Below are 8,359 nucleotides of genomic sequence, written 5' to 3' on the forward strand. Positions count from 1 at the left end.
TTTAGTGTCCATGAAGGTCTCTGCTGCCGTAGATCCTCTGAACTGTGACAGAGGTCTCACTCTGGAGGAAACTCTCAGCACTTTCCAGCAGCTCCTCCATCATGGAGGACGTTCCCTCACTGTAACAGGTGGAGGAGAGAGGAGAGGAAGCACAGGTGGAGGAGAGAGGAGAGGAAGCACAGGTGGATCCTCTGAGGAAGACATTATTCTGTTAAATGAGAGGAAACACAAAGATATGATTGCTTCGTCTCAGTCCAATCGATCTGTTTTCATGTGTACCTCAGTGTGATTTTTTTATGTTTATCTTTGTATATTGTACAGAGTCGTGTGATCTTCCCCGGCATGACAAATGTAAATAATTTTATTATGAGGCAGGTGTAGTTATCTTATATTTATATTAATCTGTTCAGTGAACAGAATAAAAATGCCCTCTTTGATCTACTGTGGTTCTTCTTCTGTGGTGTTTCTGATGGAGCAGCTGCTCCTGATGTTTGAGGATGAGACCAGAGTTCCTACAGCTTCAGGTCAGAGAGACTGAAGCTCTCCAAGTGCTTTCTAATTGGAGATAAAGTATTTGAATTTCAGGAATATTCCTCCAATCAAGCATCTTCCAGTTCCTTTCTATATATAATCCCCCAGTTCTACAAGCGGTTCATTCTCATTTTCATGCCCGTCCACCCTTCTTTTTCTCACTTCTTTAACTTTCTCCCGTAGAACTAGTAATTGGGAATCTTCAGGGGCGAGGCCTTCCCCAATCCACAGCTTACTTCATGTTTAAGCCATTCGCCTTCATGTATTAAAATAATATCAAACCTAAAATGAGGACGTGGGCCCACTGAGTGAAAGTTTTTATCTGGCCAGCTTCAGTAAGAAATACAGATTAAAAACTAACAACCTGATTACCCCACATACATATTTTATGAGGATTTTTTACTCAGTAGTACCACTGCAGGACTTGGTTGTGCATTAGCAACAAAAAGTTTAATTTGAGCCTGAGAGGGTTGAAGTGATATCTGAGAGGGTTGAAGTGATATCTGATGTTTTCAATGTCACTGTGAGTAGGAGAGCTTAGAGCACAGTATCGTGTATGTTTTCCTGTGACTGACAGTACAGTCATGCAGTATATATACCAGCAGTACTAAGATTAGAAACAATTACCAGATGTCTCCAGCAGGGGGAGCGTGGAGCTGTTAAACTACCACATAGTTTCCTCTCTTCAGTCGTTACATATGAGCTGAGGAACATTTGTGTCTGAGCAGCTTTCATAGTAAAATGTTCATGTTTATGGTAACAAACATGTATCTGTGCTCACATGTTAGAACGAAGGTAAACACTCCCACAGATTTCTGTACTGTCCATGCTGAAGGACATATCCTGGTCAAGAATGAGGCCAAGAATCCTCACAGTGTTACTGGAGCCAGGTTGGATACCACATTTATTATATTTGCAGGGACAAGTACAAGAATTTACTCAATTTATCTGAATTTCGAAGAAGAAGATTAGAGGTCATCCAACTCTTTAAGTCTTTAATACATAACTAGTTTGCGTGTATTATCTGACTTCTGTTTTTTTTTTCATTTTATTTTAACAGGGCAAAACCTATACAGGACATGACACACAACAAGAACAAGCTGAAACAGACGGGGCAAAAGACAGATAGTGAGTGGGGTGCTGGGATGTAAGTCAGGTCAAATGAGATGGGATCCTAGATGTATATCATTTATTATTTAACGATTTAATTTTAAACAAAAATAAAACATCTAAATCAATATTTATGAATTTCAGAAAAGCAGAATTAAACTTTCAATAAAAACCTCATTTCATAAAACCATTTTTGCATTCTGCATTCAAAAATTGATTTTCAAAATTGTTTTTAAAAAAACAACAGAAAGAAATCAATAGATACAAAAATTAAGATTTATTACTGACATGTAGAATGGTGATTCCACTCCTCATTTAAAACCCATTTCACCTCCTGTTAGCTCACAGGTTAGCTATGATATTAGATAATGGATTAGCTTTGGGATTAACTATTTGATTTGCTATCTATTTTTAAAATCCCTGTCACGGATGAATGCTGTGTGTGGACAGGAGAGAAAGGCCCAAATGTACTCCAGGATACAAAATATAAACTCAAAAACCTCAGCTTTATTCCTGACACAATCAAAGAGAAAACTAAACTGTGGAACACTAGAAACAACATGACAGTGTGACACAACACAGAGCAAAGAAAACACAGGGTTTAAATACACAGAAGAGTAATCAGGGAATGGGAGATAGGAGGGAAGCACAGCTAATGAGACAAGGGAAGCAAAACCAGACACACTGCACACAGGACAGAGACTATCAAAATAAAACCTGAAACAATTCACAAGGACAAGTACTTGAGGCTGAGAAACCGACTGAAGGAATGTTACACATGGTACACAAGGAAAATACAGTAACCCAAACTGGAAGCAAGAACACATATAACATTCAGAAAACCAAAACCACGAATGACCAATAAGCGAACACAAAACACTGGGTCAGACGTAGGACCATGACAATCCCAAAGCAATGCAAATTAACCACATGCTGCTTTTGATATGAGGAGCTCTGATTGGTTGGACAGACACAGGCTGGCTGCCACTGCTGCTTGTGCTCATAGCTGCGCCCAGCTAAGAAGAGTGTGATCTTGTACAAAGGCCGTTCAGCCTCGAGATTTACACTCTGACCAGCACGGATATGTGAAGACTGAAGCTAAAGCTGTCCACCACAACTGATGGAAGACTGATGGATGTATTACGCCCCAGCAGTACAAGCCATCTACCCTTTTTAGTAAGCTAATGTGCTCTTCAGTTTGAATAGAGTGATATCGATTGTTTAAATCCTGAATCGAGTTTTAAATATAAACCTATTTTGCCAGAAACACCAGAATCTTAGGTTAAAGCTGATGAAACAATTTCAACAACCACCGAACAGCAAAAACAACAACAGGATTAAAGAGCAGGTAAACAGAAAAATATCGCAAAACTCTTAGCTGTGTCTCTAATCAAACCTGTATAACTTGCTTCACATCAACAGCATCAGGTAATGTTCATGGTTTTCTTCTGTTTTATTTCTGCAGAATATTTTTTAGGTTATCGGCTGTAAAAAGTCAGTCCAGGACAATTTCCTTCATGTTTTTCTGTTTTATCCTCAGCTACTTCGACATAAAGACAATGTTTACACCTCTGATGAAGTCTCACAAGTGTCAGCTTTGTTTTTATACGCAGATATAAAAATATGGATATGTACAGATAAATGAGCAGAATTATACTATGTCTGACTGAGTCGAGTCGTGGATTGAATTGAATTGGTACTTTGTGAATCAGAATGGAATCAGTTATAGAAATCAGTGACGATATCAGCCCTGATTAGAACCAGCACTGAGGCCTGTTACATTTATACAGTGTCAGAGCAAACTGCAACCTACAGCCTTTAAACTAGCGATTAAAATGCTGACAGTAAACACATCAGTCCAGATGTTACCACATTACTTTATGATACTTAGAGTTAAAAGAACTGAGACAGGCTGATTAAAATAACAGCTGTCAGTTCTCTCATTCCTTATATTATCTCCAGTCTTAGCAGAGGGCAGCGATCACTTAGATTTCTCAATCTAAACAATGAATGCATTTAAAGCATGAACTGCACACCTAGCCATCAAAAGTTTGGTAAAGTAGCATGAATACTGTAAAGTTTTATCTGAGACCATGAATCATGTTTGATGATATTACACTCTGACTGTTCTTCTTCATTTTTCAATTAGGTTTAATCAAATGTGGCAACTTTGTCTTGTGCTGTAAGATGAACCCACTGTCTTCATGAGCACACCTTTTTAAAAACACATCCTGTTCAAAGGTGATTTGTACACAGTCAAACTAATAGGAGAAATAAAAATACAAACACATAACGAGTTTGGATGTTGGCAGATCTGTAATTGTTTATGAGAACAAACACTGATGAAAGGGGTCAGTTTCACTTCTATTGAAAGAACCTTCACTTTCCCTCAGCTTTGGTGAGCACTTAAGCATTAAACTACTCTCCTTAAAAAGTCGATTGAATTTAACGGTTTTCAAACATTTCATCACTCATCTGTGAGACTGAAGAAGTCACTTGGATGAGGGATAAAACAATTTTCCAAGGAAACATCCAGTGGAGCTAAGCTTTTGGGCATATCCTTGCCTATAATTTATCCATCAAGAGATTTTTTTTATGTATACATTGTTTTTCAGTTATTGTTCATCTTGTTTTTCTTATTATCTCCTATTTCCAGTCTTAGCAGCACCTCTCAGCGTAAACCACTGTAACCTTTCTGCCATTCATCAGACAACAACATCATTGAGCCACGTGGTATTCTTAGGAGATTAAGACAAAAACTGACACAAAAATGAAGACACAAATTAATTGTCGAATTAAAATCTACAACATGTTTAGGAAGACTTAAAAAAATAGTGATTGACTGCAACAAACCTTAATAACTTTTATTTATTAGTATTTGTTCTCAAGTTTAAAAAAGATACATATGTAAAGCTATGTCCGTGTACAGAGAGTTAGAGTGGGGCCTCATCTTTCCTCAGCCCTCAGCCTCAACACCAGCTCTCCACAAGGCTGTGTACTGAGTCCCCTACTGTACACTCTGTACACACATGACTGTGTTAGTTCCCACCCAGACAACACAGTCATCAAGTTTGCAGATGATACCACCGTGGTGGGGCTCATCTCAGGGGGAGATGAGACTGCATACAGAGCTGAAGTTCAGAGGCTGTCAGATTGGTGTGCAGACAACAACCTGCACCTCAACACCACCAAAACAAAAGAACTGGTAGTTGACTTCAGAAGGAGGAAGTCCGAGCTGCAGCCTGTCAGCATCAACGGGGAGTGCGTGGAAAGGGTCTCCAGTTTCAAGTTTCTGGGTGTGCACATAGACACAGACATCCAATGGAGCTCTAACACCTCTGCGGTCTTAAAGAAGGCCCAACAGCGTCTCCACTTTCTGAGAATCCTCAGAAAAATGGACCTGAAGAAGGAGCTGCTGACCGTCTTCTACCGCTGCTCCATTGAAAGTGTGCTGACATATTGCATCGGTGTGTGGTTCTCCAGCTGCACCACAGCACACAGAAAGGCACTCCAGAAGGTTTTCCAATTTCATTGTACTACTGTACTATGTATGACTGTGCAATGACAATAAAGAGTTATCTTATCTTATCTTATCTTATGTCAAACGTTAGCTATGGTATAATTAGATGTGTATGTATACTCCATATATCTTCAGTATTATATGAATCATATGATGAAAAAACACTTACCTCACGTCTTTTCTTATCACAAAACCGATGAATCATCCACTGCCTTTCAGTGGCTGCCAGCCCCGTCCTTAGCATGTTTTATTTCCTGCCACTTCCCGCTGGTCTATCACATTATTGTCTCCCCAGAAACACTCCCCTTGAGATTTTCTTTTTTCCTATATTAATTGTGTTTTGTATGTTTTTGCACAGTTTTTCTATTTGGTGGTGTTTTCCTAAGTTGCAGTCCATTTGGCCTCTCAGGGCCACCCTACTTCTGAAGAAAGAGTCGTTTTAGTTTTTTGAGAGAAAAACTGAATTATAACTTTTACATAATTATTAAAACACCTGACCTTTAATCTTTTGGGTGTGATGCAGCAAGCTTTTCACACCTGGGTTGGGACATTTTATTTGATTCTTCTTTCCAAACATTCTCAAACATTTGTCAGGTTGGTTGGAGACTGTTGGTGGTCCTTTTCAGGTTTCTGCAGACATGTTCAAAATTTTGTGCCATGCGTTGATGCTTTTCTCCAATGTAGAGGTAGAGCACTCCTCTCTGCACTCCACATTTGTGTTCCAGAGGGATTCAATAGGTAGTGATAGGTAGGTAATTACAGTGATTTGCAAAAGTATTCGGCCCCTTTGAATTTTTCCACATTTTGTCACATTACAGCCACAAACATGAATCATTTTTATTGGAATTCCACATGAAAGACCAACACAAAGTGGTGTACCCGTGAGAAGTGGAACGAAAAGCCACAACAAGGCCGTCCACCTAAACTCACAGGGCGAACAAGGAGAGCGCTGATCAGAAATGCAGCCAAGAGGCCCATGGTGACTCTGGACGAGCTGCAGAGATCTACAGCTCAGGTGGGGGAATCTGTCCATAGGACAACTATTAGCCGTGCACTGCACAAAGTTGGCCTTTATGGAAGAGCGGCAAGAAGAAAGCCATTGTTAACAGAAAACCATAAGAAGTTTGCAGTTTGCCACAAGCCATGTGGGGGACACAGCAAACATGTGGAAGAAGGTGCTCTGGTCAGATGAGACCAAAATGGAACTTTTTGGCCAAAATGCAAAACGCTATGTGTGGAAAACTAACACTGCACATAACTCTGAACACACCATCCCCACTGTCAGATATGGTGGTGGCAGCATCATGCTCTGGGGCTGCTTCTCTTCAGCAGGGACAGGGAAGCTGGTCAGAGTTGATGGGAAGATGGATGGAGCCAAATACAGGGCAATCTTGGAAGAAAACCTCTTGGAGTCTGCAAAAGACTTGAGACTGGGGCGGAGGTTCACCTTCCAGCAGGACAACAACCCTTAACATAAAGCCAGGGCAACAATGGAATGGTTTAAAACAAAACATATCCATGTGTTAGAACGGCCCAGTCAAAGTCCAGATCTAAATCCAATCGAGAATCTGTGGCAAGATCTGAAAACTGCTGCTCACAAACGCTGTCCATCTAATCTGACTGAGCTGGAGCTGCTTTGCAAAGAAGAATGGGCAAAGATTTCAGTCTGTAGATGTGCAAAGCTGGTAGAGACAGACCCTAAAAGACTGGCAGCTCTAATTGCAGCAAAAGGTGGTTCTACAAAGTATTGACTCAGGGGGCTGAATAATTACGCACACCCCACTTTGCAGTTATTTATTTGTAAAAAATGTTTGGAATCATGTATGTTTTCGTTCCACTTCTCACGTGTGCACCACTTTGTGTTGGTCTTTCATGTTGAATTCCAATAAAATTGATTCATGTTTGTGGCTGTAATGTGACAAAATGTGGAAAAGTTCAACGGGGCCGAATACTTTCGCAAGCCACTGTATTTGTGCACACTTCCATCCAGCCTTAATGTGCACAGCACAGTCCAGAAATAGCAAACTATTATTCGTTGTATCTTCCTTGATAAACGTTATGTATCTAATGAGTTGATGTGAGCAGTGAAGGATTCTACTGTTTGGGTTTGGATTTTGATACAGGTATCTCTGGAACACAATCTCGGGATAATCAGGACCCCACAGAGTGCGCTCATAGGTTGCTACTGCTACTTGAAGCAAAGAGTTGTTTTTTTGTTTTTTTTTAATTCTATCATGGGGGACCGACAAATCCAATAACAACTGCTTTTCAGCTCATCTTTCATCCAGCCATGTTTCAAAAAAATCCTTGGAGCACAACAAGTTATACTAGCCTGGGGCTAGATTAAAATATAGATTCATTTTTATCTGATTTGATAAATGACGGTTAAATTCGTTCCCATGGATTATTGTGGTTACCAATGAATAGAGAATGTAGTTAAGGTAATTACTTTTTATGACTCAGAGGTTTCTTAAAGTGTGCAGAGAAATCACTGATTACAATAAACATAAAGAAAATGCTGTCAGGGTATTTCAGCCTTTCACATATTTTACTCTTACGTTTCCAGCCGTGTTTGTTTACATTTCAGATTTAGTGTGTACAGCCAGACATAATGGCAGACTGCCAAAACTGACTACTACTCATAGTTTTACACCTGTTGGTCCACTGTCAGCCACACCCACAACTTCCTAATCCCTGTAGCTTTGTCAGCGGATCACGTCTTGTCCTGTGTCTGTATGAGCTTCGTGCCTTCTTTAAGTGAAATTGTAAAGAGGGATTGAGACCGTGTGAGGGTTTGTGGAGTGCTGTAATGATGTAGTGGAAGAAGTTCTTTGTTCATGTTGTTTTTAACTACAAAATAATGAATAGAAGATGCAAACAAAAAGAGTGAGAGGGGCAGTGTTAAGGAAAATGTATATCACTAAAAGATTATACTGACTACTAAATACAATTTTCCATTGACAGGCAGGAAAAGTTGAAGGTGGGGCTTTGTGTGTGTTAGGCTGAGGCTACAGCAGTCACCTCCAACCAGAGCACTTGGATGCAAAAACTACGACGTCCTCCTCTTTCCTCAGAAGTGATCTGTGGCCGGTCGGACTTCATTCCACAGATGTGCTTTAACAAAGTGTGAAGCTGAACTCTGAGCTGTGACAGTGAAGCAGTGTGAGAGTGTCAGTAGATGATCAGCAGAGGAAAGTG

Source organism: Pundamilia nyererei, unplaced genomic scaffold (genome assembly GCF_000239375.1).
Source record: "Pundamilia nyererei isolate P.nyererei 1_Seehausen unplaced genomic scaffold, PunNye1.0 scaffold00710, whole genome shotgun sequence".
Classification (NCBI taxonomy): domain Eukaryota; kingdom Metazoa; phylum Chordata; class Actinopteri; order Cichliformes; family Cichlidae; genus Pundamilia; species Pundamilia nyererei.